Here is a 12701-nt window from a genome sequence, read left to right on the forward strand (position 1 = left end):
GGCAGAGCTTCTCTGGAGGACCAGGGACTCGTGAGAGGAGGGCGGACGGACGGACGGACGGACGGACGGCCGGAGCAGCAGCACAGAGGAGGGCGGCCGAACTTCAGGAGGAAGCGGAAGACGCAAGATGATGACATCATCTCTCGAGTGTCAAGCAGACTGCAGACTGCAGGGCGGCGGGCGGTGCATGCGGGCAGTGGGCAATGCGGTACTGGAGGCTTTTTCAGACACCCGGATTCCGTGGGAAACATGGAAACAGAACCCCTCATCTCTTTCTATGTAAAGAGTCCCAGCATGGCACCCTCTGAAGTTTTTGGTGCCTGGAGCTCGCGCTCTACCGGAACCACCCTCGCTACACCCCTGCTGACTGGTATAAATACTGGCTGTGGCATAATTCTGCTGATGTGCCTAGAGAGATGCACTATTGGTGCACCATAAACCAGACCATCAGTGTTTGTGTGCATTTACTGTAAATAAATGATGTACTCATATGCACACAAACACAGGTACAGAGCAAAATACACACTTTTAATAACTTTAATATTCATTAAAGTACACAAAATGATACTCTTAATAAAGATCTACACACAAATATTATTCAAATAAAAAAATAAAAAACCATGCACCTCTCTGGTGCAATGCGTACCTTCCATCAGCTGCATCACTGAGGGCCTTATTTTGGTTCATTCTTTCCGACAAAATCCTTCTTAGATGGGCAAAACCATGTGCACTGCAGGTGGGGCAGGTGTTACTTGTGCAGAGAGAATTAGATTTGGGTGGGGTTTTACTTCAAAGTGAGATCTATATTGCAGTGTAAAAATAAAGCAGTCAGTATTTTCCCTGCACAGAAACAAAATTACTCACCCAAATCTAATTCTCTCTGCACATGTTACATCTGCCCCCCCTGCAGTGCACATGGTTTTGTCCATCTAAGAAGGATTTTGTCAGAAAGAATGAACCAAAATAAGGCCCTGAGTGATTCACTGAAGTCTGAGCATGCTCACTGCAGAGGAATTGCTTCTGGGCTGCGCAGACAGCAGCCCATAGAAGCACTGTAGCTCTGGGGATTTGCACAGAATGGCTTCCTGTTGGAAGCTGTTGCTGTTATCGCCCCATGTACTGGCAGCCCAAGAGGGGGAGGAGTTTCCAGCTCAGTGTATGATGAGCAGTAGCAGCTTCCAATAGGAAACTGCCACATGCAGGGTTCCGCTGTTGCTGTGTCTGCCCTGCTGCTTCATCGAGCCTGGTGAGAGGAGGTTACCAGGGTGTCAGAGACACAGACAGATTGCACCAGAACTCTGGAGGTAGCCCGCACCACCGGAGTTCTGGTGCTGTCTGTCTGTGTCTTTGGTGTTGTGATTATAACTGGAGGGGCTGCAGTACTGCAGCCCAATAGCAGGAGCCACCACTGATTGCTACACTTGTACAGTACAACCCAGACACACGCACAAAAGGAAACCATCAGACACTTGTGATCGGTGGTATCCCTGCATCTGCCTCTGAATCACCACCTCCTCTACTTGCAAGTTAGTGATCAACCATATAAGGCTTTGGTTTGATATTATTTTTTTATATTTAGGAGAGCAAGAAGCAAATATGGCAGAATTTACTAGAGTTTTGTAAAGTGAGATACACGAACATCAGGTCAACTCTTTAAATATTCAGATCAAAGTTATGGAAGGTGTAACTGACCGTTGCCAATAATACATGGCGACAAATAATCCACTACATACTGTAATAATAACTTCCATTTCCCGTCTATAAGCAAAAGCATTCTTTAGGGAAATGTCTTAAGCCTGAAACAAAGCTGTCCTGACCTTTCTAGTTTTAAACAAAGATCAGAAGAGTTCCGCTGCAGACTAGAGAAAGAGGAAACAGAAATACAGTACATGGTGCTTTCAAGAATTCCTAGTCGTGAGACAACAAATCATGATTTATTCCAAACCAAAAGCAGAAGAAGTAGATTCATTGCCACATTCTTCATTTTGAGACACTTTTGGTTTTAATATTTCTAATAATCTGGAGACTTGTCTTACACCTGAGAGATGACATTTATAAACAATAATATGACATTCAAAATCTAATCTTTTCACAAACTTTATATTTTTCCTTTACACCAAGGGCCCAATTCAGACCTGCTCGCTGGGCTCTGAGCACTTGAGTAACCGTCTTCCTGCCAAACACACTTCCCCACCCTTGTGCACGGCTGTGAACACATATGCAGACATACACACAGGGATCATTCACCTTAAAATCATTTTCCTCCTGCTTGCAGCGCTGATAGAACCAGAACTCACTTGGCTCAGTGAAGGCCATGGGGAGAAGGAGGCCACTGATGATGTCAGTGGAATGCGCAGAAAACTGGCTGCATGACCCCAAATGCCCACATTGTGCCAATCACCCTGCGAGCAGTGAGCCTTCATTTGCTGCCTTCGGGCAGATGGCTTTTGCATATGTGTGGTGTGCATGCGTGATCATCCGATTATCGGATGGCCTGCGAATTCAACTGGGTCTGAATTGGCCCCCAAGTATAAAAGGTCTATACATTTTGGCTATTATGTATTAAATATATAGCTAATTGCCAAGATCACTGGAAGAGGTTAATTGTATTATACATTTATTGTAGGTCATATGAAGTACAAATAAACATAAACATTAGCATCGCTAGCTTAGAAAGGCAAAGTCAGTGACAGATGAAAAAATTATAACCAGCCTACTGTATGTAAGGTTATTGATGATGATTAGAGACAGGAATATATGCAACATAAAAAGCTCGTAATAATTATGAAAAGTGTTAAAATATGCTACATTAAATAATAAAAAAGTAATTTTTAACTTATTTATTTAAAAATCAGCATACAATTAGTTGCAAATAAACCTTTAAAAATTGGCCCCAGCGGCGTAACTATAAAATTTGTGGCGCCCCCCTCCAGGCTCCTCTCCAGCATGTTTACCCAGCGTGTGATGTGATGACGTCACACACATAACGGAGAAGCTGAAGCAGAAAAGAGACCAGCATACGCTGCTGCTTCCCTTGGCACCGACGCATCCCAGGCCGCCCTAGCACGCCCATCCTGCACACAGTAGCCAATAGCCGGCTTTGTGTACAGTCAATTGAATCAGTGGGGAATTTGTCATCTCTGCCATGGTCCCACCCGTGCTGCAGCTGACTCGCCTCCAGTGCTCAGTCAGTGGGCAGTGGCAGGCAGCAGCATGTCCGTGTGTCCAGCGGGTGCCGGCGCCCACACAGACCCAGCTGCTGCTTGCTCCCCCAAGCGGCTGCTGGGGCTGCCTTACAGTAGCTACGCCACTGCCCACAGCATCTGCAGATGTCTAGTGCTGTACACAGGAATTTTTTTCTTCCTGGCTGCTACAGCATACTGCAGCGTCCAAAGCTCTTCTTGCATCAACTACATGGACCCTCATCTCCAGTGCCGATGGATCACATGTCAGCATAGTGTGTGAGGGCGGCGCAGTGGAAGGCTTCCTCCCTGCGCCGCATACTCACTGTGACACAGCATTACCTCTGTGCCGCGTGATGTCACAACCTATCCGCCCGTCTCCTCTGCTGCAGAAGTCTGTCTCTTGGTGTAAAGTCCCAGGCCAGGGGCAGGCAAAGGTTCAGGAGCTTCATAATGGCATCCGCCCTGAATGACTTTTATCAACATGGATTGGCAGCTAGAGCAGTGTCAGACATAGCGTACATCCAAGGTTCCCCACACTGCGCACATATTGCCACAGCCTGCACACTCTACCACTACCTGGCCAGCAGCAGCAAGGCAAAGCAGTGCTGTGACTGGTGAGTGGGAAGAGGGTGGGTCCTAAAATATGCACCATCACTAGATTTTAGGTAAAATATGTAATAACCAGTGAGAATGGGCAAAATATGCAAATGCATATGCAAATAATCCTGTCTCTATTAATCATTAATTATATATATATATATATATATATATATATATATATATATATATATATATAGTCCACTGGTGCTGCCTACACTGAATCTGCCAGTATTATTTACTCAGTCCACTGTTGCCACTGGCAGTGCTACTGCCTAAGTGTAACTACCTAGTACATACTAGGCTGCTATATATAATTTAATTAAAAAATAATACCTGTGCTGCATGTGACTGTAAAAAATAATTCCATGCTGCTGGTGCACTGACGTGTGCCACTGAGTGCCAAGCAGTACCTAATAATAAAATGAATTATTATAAATTCTGCTGGTGCATAATAGTCTGCTACTGCTGCTGTGTAAATACCTTTTGTGGTGGCCACTGGCAGTGCTACTGCCTACCTACCTAGTAGTTTAGTTTCTCTACCCACTAGGCTGCTATATTATTAATATTTAATTAATTTAATTATATATTAGCATAGTTATCCAGATACCTCGGTGCAACCTTTTGCCCTAAAAACAATATTGTGAGGTGTGAGGTGTTCAGAATAGACTGGAAATGAGTGGAAATGAATGTTATTGAGGTTAATATAGCGTAGGAGCAAAAAAAATAATAATTCTGCGATATTAGCAGTTTTTATGCTTTTTTAACAAAAAAATCAGAACCCAAAACCCAAAAAATCCAAACACAAAACATTTAGGAGGTGTTTCGGCAAAACCCATTAGAACCCAAAACCTCAAGGTAATCAGAACCCAAAACCCGAAAAGTGTCCGGTGCACATCCCTATTATCCTCTTGTTCCCATCCATTACCAGCAGCTTAAAAAACTTTCAAAATTTTCTAAGTTTATAGTTTTTTTTCTATATTTATTAAAAAGTTTTTATATTTATATTCTAAATGTTTACAAGTTTGCTAAGTTTATAATAAAATATTTTACTTTTAAAATATTATTTGGTGTTCGTGTCTAAATTTTAGTCAGCCGGCAGGGTGACTATGGTCAGATACGGGTGGTAAGCGTCTAAATTTTAGTCATCTGGCAGGGTGACTATGGTCAGATACGGGTGGTAAGCATCTAAATTTTAATCAGCCGGCAGGGTGACTACGGTCAGATAAGGGTGGTAAGCGTCTAAATTTTAGTCAGCCGGCAGGGTGACTATGGTCAGATACGGGTGGTAAGCATCTAAATTTTAGTCAGCTGGCAAGGTGACTAGGGTCAGATACGGGTTGTAAGCGTTTAAATTTTAGTCAGCTGTCAGGGTGACTAGGGACAGACATACGGCGAACTGCTATAAAGATGGGGTGCATGTATATTATTTGGCATATCTTTATTTACCTTCATGTATTGCTCCTGTAGAACTTGGATGATGACATTACACGTCTCAGGTATTATTCGACCCAGAGCTTGAGAGGATATAGCGGTGCTGTACCTCAGATCCGCAAGGGTCCTCCCAGTAGCCAGGAAATGTAGCGTTGCCACCAGTCTCTGCTCAGCTGAAATAGGCCTCCTAAAATAGGTGTCCTCTTTTTGGATTAAAGGGGTAACTAGTGTCAGAAGCTCCATGAAGGTAGGGTCATCCATACGAATATATATATATATATATATATATATATATATATTCCTGTAATCGGGGTTGTTCTCCCGTATCTCCTGTACCAATGGCATATGGGAGAAGGTGTCTCGCCTCAGAAGCCAGTCTCTGGTCCAGCAGCTGCGATTCTTGCTCCTCTTTTTTTTTTTAGACTGCAATGTTGTGGCCATAGCAGCAAGAATGCAAGCAGGAACCTTTCTTTTCCTCAAGCTCATGAAGAAAGTGGTAGAAAACAAATGGAACGAATGAACGAACGAACGTACGTGTTCTCTGCACTGCCAGCACTGATGTAAAAAGGAAATCACTTTTGTTTAGGTTCTGTGCTCACGCCTCTTTGTTTTGGTATGCCCTTAACCCAGCCCATTATGATAATTTTGTTTATATATATTGTGTCAATATCCCAAATCAAGAGAGTGTGTATGGTGGTACAATCTTTTTCTTGCGACTGTTTGGACGGGAGTACATCGGACGTTTCAAGTAAAATTGTACAGGTGTGTACGCGCATATCGGCTGGTGTTTCTGGTCAGTCGCGTCTATGGTCGGTCGAACGGTTGCAAGAAAACAGGGATTGTATAGATGTGTACCCAGCTTTAGGGCCTTATTCTAGTTCACTCTTTCTGACAAAATCCTTCTAAGATGGACAAAACCATGTGCACTGCAGGTGGGGAAGGTGTAATTTGTGCAGAGAGAATTAGATTTGGGTGGGGTTTTACTTCAAAGTGAGATCTATATTGCAGTGTAAAAATAAAGCAGCCAGTATTTACCCTGCACAGAAACAAATCTAATTCTCTCTGCACATGTTAAATCTGCCCCCCCCTGCAGTGCACATGGTTTTGTCCATCTAAGAAGGATTTTGTCAAAAAGAGTGAACTAGAATAAGGCCCTTAGTCACAACATGATTTTATAAAGATGCAGCAGAGACTGTTCTGATTCATTTGATATTTGACAATCTGTATACAAAGTGCTATAATGCAGCACTTCAGTCTTTTCCATGCCAAGTGCTGTTTTGCTTCATATATACAGACTCAGTTGCATAGAGATATACAAGTATTGCATATCAAGTTACTCAGCACTGTCTACCTCTGTCTCAAACACTGTTGTGTTGTGATTAAGACACATTCTTAGAAAAAAAGATGCCCAGTGCTGGCAGAGTGCATACCTCCCAACCGTCCCGATAATGGCGGGAACGTCATGATTTTCGGGAACGTTCCCGCATCCCTCCCGCCACCGGCAGTGTCCCGCAGCGGGGGTGGGGGGGACAGTTGGGAGTCCCCCATTAGTGGCAGGCGAGTGGACAATAGACGATGTGCGCATGCACACAGCGTCTATCCCCTGCATCCAGAGGGGCTGGGAGCTTGGCTAGAGGCTCACAGAGCCTCAGGGCCATGACCCCACAGCGTAAAAAGGGGGTGTGGCCTCGTGGAACGATGTGCATATAGGCCACGCCCCTCATGTGACTAGCCACGCCCCCTAATTTTAGGTGTGCGCCTTTTTGCGAGCGCAATTTTCCCTCCTTGGGGAAGCTAAAAGTTGTGAGGTATGAGAGTGCCAGGCACCTTGCACTTCATGGCATATTGAGGATAGATGCATGAGCACACATCTGTATCCTGCAAGGACACAAATAGTTTTTTCTGACACCCCATAGAGGGAGGGGCACAGGAAACCTTGTGATGTCAGAGGTACTATAACTGACTGTGTGCAGCTGAGCAATGTTGTGATGCTATGTGGCACACCACTATCAACTGAATTCCCAGTATAGGATCTTCTACCCAGAATCCATACTCATATACCTGGAAGCCAGCACTTGGTTCTGGTAGGTGGTAATAAAATACTAAGACTTGTCCTTTACAGATTGACATGATCATTAATTGAATTACAATTGTGTTATAAAGGACATCTTCCACTAATTGCATTTTATGAGAAGTAAGAGACACTGGGGAAAATTACTAACATCACTATGTCGACCTTTTGACTGTCATCCTTGCCCACGTCGACATAGACACATGTCGACCTTGACCCATATCCACATAAACCCATGTTGACCTTGTTGCCTGTTGACCTAGTGGTGTCGACCCAATGCTTGTCTACCTAGTTGATGTAGACCTTATGACCGTATCCCCTTTAAGGGATTGGTGTAGAAACTGCCTACATAGGTTAGATTACAAAGTATATTAGATAAGTAAAATGTTTGCATATCAGGGTATTTTCACTTAATGTAGGTGTCCTTGTTTTCTAAGGCAGCGGTTAGGATTAAGCATTAATATTAATTGCTACATACGCTCCTGACGGTGAAGATGCAGCATCAGATCACTGTGAGTGACATCTGTCATATGAGTAGTCAGATGTTTCCATATAGCTGGGATGCAACTACTGACCTCTGCGTGCTCCCCAGAAAATACACCCCTAATTTCTGAAACATTGCTCTTGATTAACCGTTCCGCAATCCTAAATGGCTGCAGCATGTTGGTCCTGCTGTAGCTTAGGGGGCGCTGTGCCCATCATCGCATACAGTCGGAGGAGGCGTACTGCCGCCCCTCGCAGGCTCGCTGCGCTCGCCACACTTTGGGTTGGCGTTGATAGTACGGGTGCCATGGGGGTGCTTTTAACATTGTAAGCACCTATTACGGTGCTTATACAATTATTTATCTTATAGGGGGCACATTTAACATTGAAAACACCCATTAGGGTGCTTATACAATTTAAAATCGTATACCATTGTATATGCCATACAATGGCATACAATTCGATGGTATACAATTTAAAATTGTATAACATCGGCTAACATTGCATCGCATACCATCATATGGCTTATGGTATGCGATGCGATGGGCGCCATGCTAGGAAACAAGTACCAAGATAACTACAGATGGAGCGGGATTTATCTATCCAGGGGATGGCGACGCCAGCCGCCATCCCCTGCCCCGCGACATCTGTATGCCGGAAGGGGACGCGAGTGCAAGAGGTGCGCGTGCGTCCCCTTCCGACGGTGCTGCCGGCAGTCGCCCGGTGTCTACACCGGGTCCCCGCACCCCCCTGAAGCCCCCCGCAGCCCCCTGAAGCAGGAGGCGGACCGGATTGCGTCCGCCTCGCCGCCCGGATACTGAGACGCGCGTGCGTGGGGGACGTACGCGCGTCTCAGTCAGATGGAGCGCCGTGTTGCTAGCGGATCGCCAGCAACATGCTGCTGGCGATTCGCCAGCAACAATAAGACCCGCTACATCTGTAATATTTGTATTTAAAATAACTTTTATATAACACTAATATATATTTGGTAAATGCACCTTATATCATTTATTTATAATACAAGTTAAGAATCCCTTATCCAAAATGCTCAGAAGAATTTTGGATAACAGATTATTACGTATTTTAGAATATTTTTATATGTAAATGATATATCTTGAGGTACAGATGTAGCGGACCTCATTCAGCCGGGGGCTGTCGATTGAATCGTTAGCCCCCGCCATATGCCAGAAGGGGGGCGTGTGCGCACGCAATGCTCACGCACCTCTTTGTGATGGAGCTCTCCATCGCCTTCCCCCGCCCCCCCCCCCCCCCCCCAATCCCTGAAGTGGAGATGGGCAGGGTTTCCGCTTTCCACCACCGTGTGACTGGGACATGTGTGTGTGAGAAGCTTGCACGTCCCAGTCAGATGGAGCGCCTCTCCGCCAGCGATTCCCGGTGCTGCATGAGAAGCGCTCCATCTGTATCTATGCTGTCTAAACACATCAAACACATGAAACACACACAAATGTATTTTATTTGTGCATAAAACATGGTTTCAAAACATGAAACAAAGTTTGTGTACAATCTCAGGTACTGAATTTGAATGACAAGCAATCCATTTTCTTGGACATATTTACTGCCAGATACATATTATGCCCTTAAAAATGCTGTTACAAATGTCCCCAGTAGTGCTAGTTACATATTATGCCCTCAGAAATGCTGTTGCAAATGTCCCCAGTAGTGCTAGTTACATATTATGCCCTCAGAAATGCTGTTGCAAATGTCCCCAGTAATGCTAGTTACATATTATGCCCTCAGAAATGCTGTTGCAAATGTCCCCAGTAGTGCTAGTCACATATTATGCCCTCAGAAATGCTGTTGCAAATGTCCCCAGTAGTGCTAGTTTCATATTATGCCCTTAGAAATGCTGTTGCAAATGTCCCCAGTAGTGCTAGTTTCATATTATGCCCTTAGAAATGCTGTTGCAAATGTCCTCCAGTAGTGCTTTTAGCAACAACAAAAAAATGTCACTTTCTGGAATGTATGGTTTTCAAAATAATTGGGATAACGGATATTTGTATAAGGGATACTCACCCTGTACTGTCCAGACCTAGGACTATATAGAATTCAGTATTGTAAATTTAGCATCTTATACTTATACCCCTTATACCCCTTTCAGACCGCTATGCCGGGTTGCACCTATGATTCTGTAAATCCCAGGAATGATTTAGCTCTTTTTACACTGTACTCATCAGTCACACCCTCCTGATACAGTGTATTGTAAGGACTTTCTCTGGTAAAATCAAGGCAAAGTGTCTCATACCGTACGTCTATTAAGGCATATAATAGTGTATAAAACCAAACGGTTAAAATCATTTTATTGGTTAAAGGTCTACTAACATTTCCGTAGTCTTAATTTAATAAAGTTGCAAGGTTATCAGGATGCATTGATAAAGTGTATATGCCACTATAATCGTGTAGTTTCTCTGCTGCCCTTCTGTTTCTACTGAACATACTAGAGATTGCTCTGCTTCATCCCTTGATACAGGAATTGACCATCTCTTGGCTCAGCACATTGCCCATCTCTTTATCAGAGATCCCGTGACCTTGTTTGAAGAGAAAATACATTTGAATGATGCCAATGAATCGGACCACTTTGAGGTATGCTATATTTACATTATAAACCCTTTCGGATCTGCAATGCTAATGGGCTACTATAGTCTTTAGGAACCAATTACAGGTTGTGCCTACTTTACCTACATCAGAAATTGAAAGCTTGCATGTTTTTATTAAAGCCAAGATCCATGTCCTGTACGTGATACTTCTGTAAGTGTGGTCACTATATAATAAGATAAGATCTTGATTTCACACTTTTACAATGTGCATGAGATTTTGACTATATAGTCAAAATCTCATCTGGATCGCATGCAGATTGTATGGGTTTTAACCCTTGCGATCCTGAGAATGGCAACTACAGTTTAATGCTAAAAAATGCAAAATTATGCACTTGGGACTCAAAAACCCAAAGGCTCAATATAGTATCAAGGGTACTATAATGGAAACTACTGAGCAGAAAAGGGATCTAGGAGTCACTATTTCAAGTGACTTAAAGGCAGGGAGGCAATGTAACAAAGCAATGAGGAAGGCAAGTCAGATGCTTGGTTGCATAGGGAGAGGAATCAGTAGCAGAAAAAAGACGTAATAATGCCACTTTATAGGTCATTGGTACGACCTCATCTGGAATACTGTGTCCAGTTCTGGAGACCATATCTTCAGAAGGATATAAATACATTGGAGAGTGTACAAAGAAGGGAAACTAAAATGGTGCATGGCCTACACCTACACCTGGAAAGACTAAAAGATCTAAACATGTATAGTTTGGAGCAGAGAAGGGAAAGGGGGGACATGATCGAAATCTTCAAATATATCAAGGGTTTTTAACATAGTACAGGAGGGAAATTTTCTTCAAAGGAAAATAAGTAATAGAACATGAGGACATGCACTGAAACTGGAGGGAGGGAGGTTCAGGGAAAATGTTAGAAAGAATTACTTCACAGAAAGGGTAGTGGATAAGTGGAATAGCCTCCCATCAGAGGTGGTAGAGGCTAAGACAGTAGAACAATTTAAACAAGGTTGGGATAGGCACATGAATATCCTTTCAAAGAAATAAGGATTAAAAAGGTTTGAGTTTACCTGAAGAGTAAAAAAAAGGGGCAGACTAGATGGGCCAAATGGTTCTTATCTGCCGTCAAATTCTATGTTTCTATGTGATCCCGATGCACGCTCCTGAAAGAAAGTCTTGGCTGCATAGACTATATAGTGCAGATCTGCACTATATAGTCTAAATTGTATGCAGATAGTCTAAATTGTATACATAGTCTAAATTGTAAATTGTACAAGTGTGTACACACCTACTCTGCCCTATAACTTTGGCTACATGCCACAGTGAAGCTAGCCTTAAATGTGTTCACGGCAGGGTTGGGATTGGGCCTCATGGGGAGGGGGGGGGGCGGGGCTGAATTCAGTTGCCGGTGTTTCCATGAAGTTACTGTGGTATTCCATTCATTTTGGCATTGGGGACTATTGTCTAGAAAATGTTGTTCACTCTGTTTTGGTTGCTGCTGCTCTGGCAATGGTTTGCTTGTAATTGAACACTCATGCTCAAAAACATTTAAATACAGGGCGATGTTTTAGGTGTGTAAGCAATGTCATATCCCATATTTTACCACCAGCAAAACTATAATCCATACTCCATAAAATTTACATAGATTACAAAAAAATGTAACTGCTGATTAAAAATAGATATATACTGTATTGATAGAGATTTTCCATCATAATCCAGACTTCCTGTCCAGTAAATAAGTGCAGCATGCCTCTTTTGAAGTCTTCAGAAGATGATCATTTAAATGTACATGCAGCAAACAAAATTACACTAGAATCTCCTCATATTCTGGCAACATTTAACTTCCCATATCTAGATGTAGATAAGATTTATGTAAAGTAGCTTGTTTATTGAGCTTTGAAGACCCGCTAAGGCCTGATTATTATTATAAATTTATTTATAGGGTGCCACAACTGTTTTGCTGCGCCGTACAAAGGAACAGTACAGGGAGACAAAACTTAGCATTACATTGAATAAATAACAAAAATAGAGTACAGGTAAAAAGCACCATAGTTCAATTTACATTACAGCTTAAATATAAGTAGTAAGGATCAACGTACTACTAGAGGCTTGTGGCCAACGATGGAGATGAGTATGCGGACAAAGATGGTCACTGAGAACAGGTAAGGAGCACCAAAGAGCACTTACATCAGTAGTAGGGAAACTGATGGAAACACTCTTAAAACAAAGAGTTGTAGAATATCTCAAAACCAGCAATTTACAGGATCCAAAACAGCATGGGTTTACTGGGGGAAGATCATGTCAAACAAATCTTATTGACTTTTTGGACTGGGTGACTAAAGTAATAGATCAAGGTGGGGCTGGAGAT

The sequence above is a fragment of the Crinia signifera genome, chromosome 3, assembly GCF_055691185.1.
Source record: "Crinia signifera chromosome 3, ASM5569118v1, whole genome shotgun sequence".
NCBI classification, from domain to species: Eukaryota; Metazoa; Chordata; class Amphibia; order Anura; family Myobatrachidae; genus Crinia; species Crinia signifera.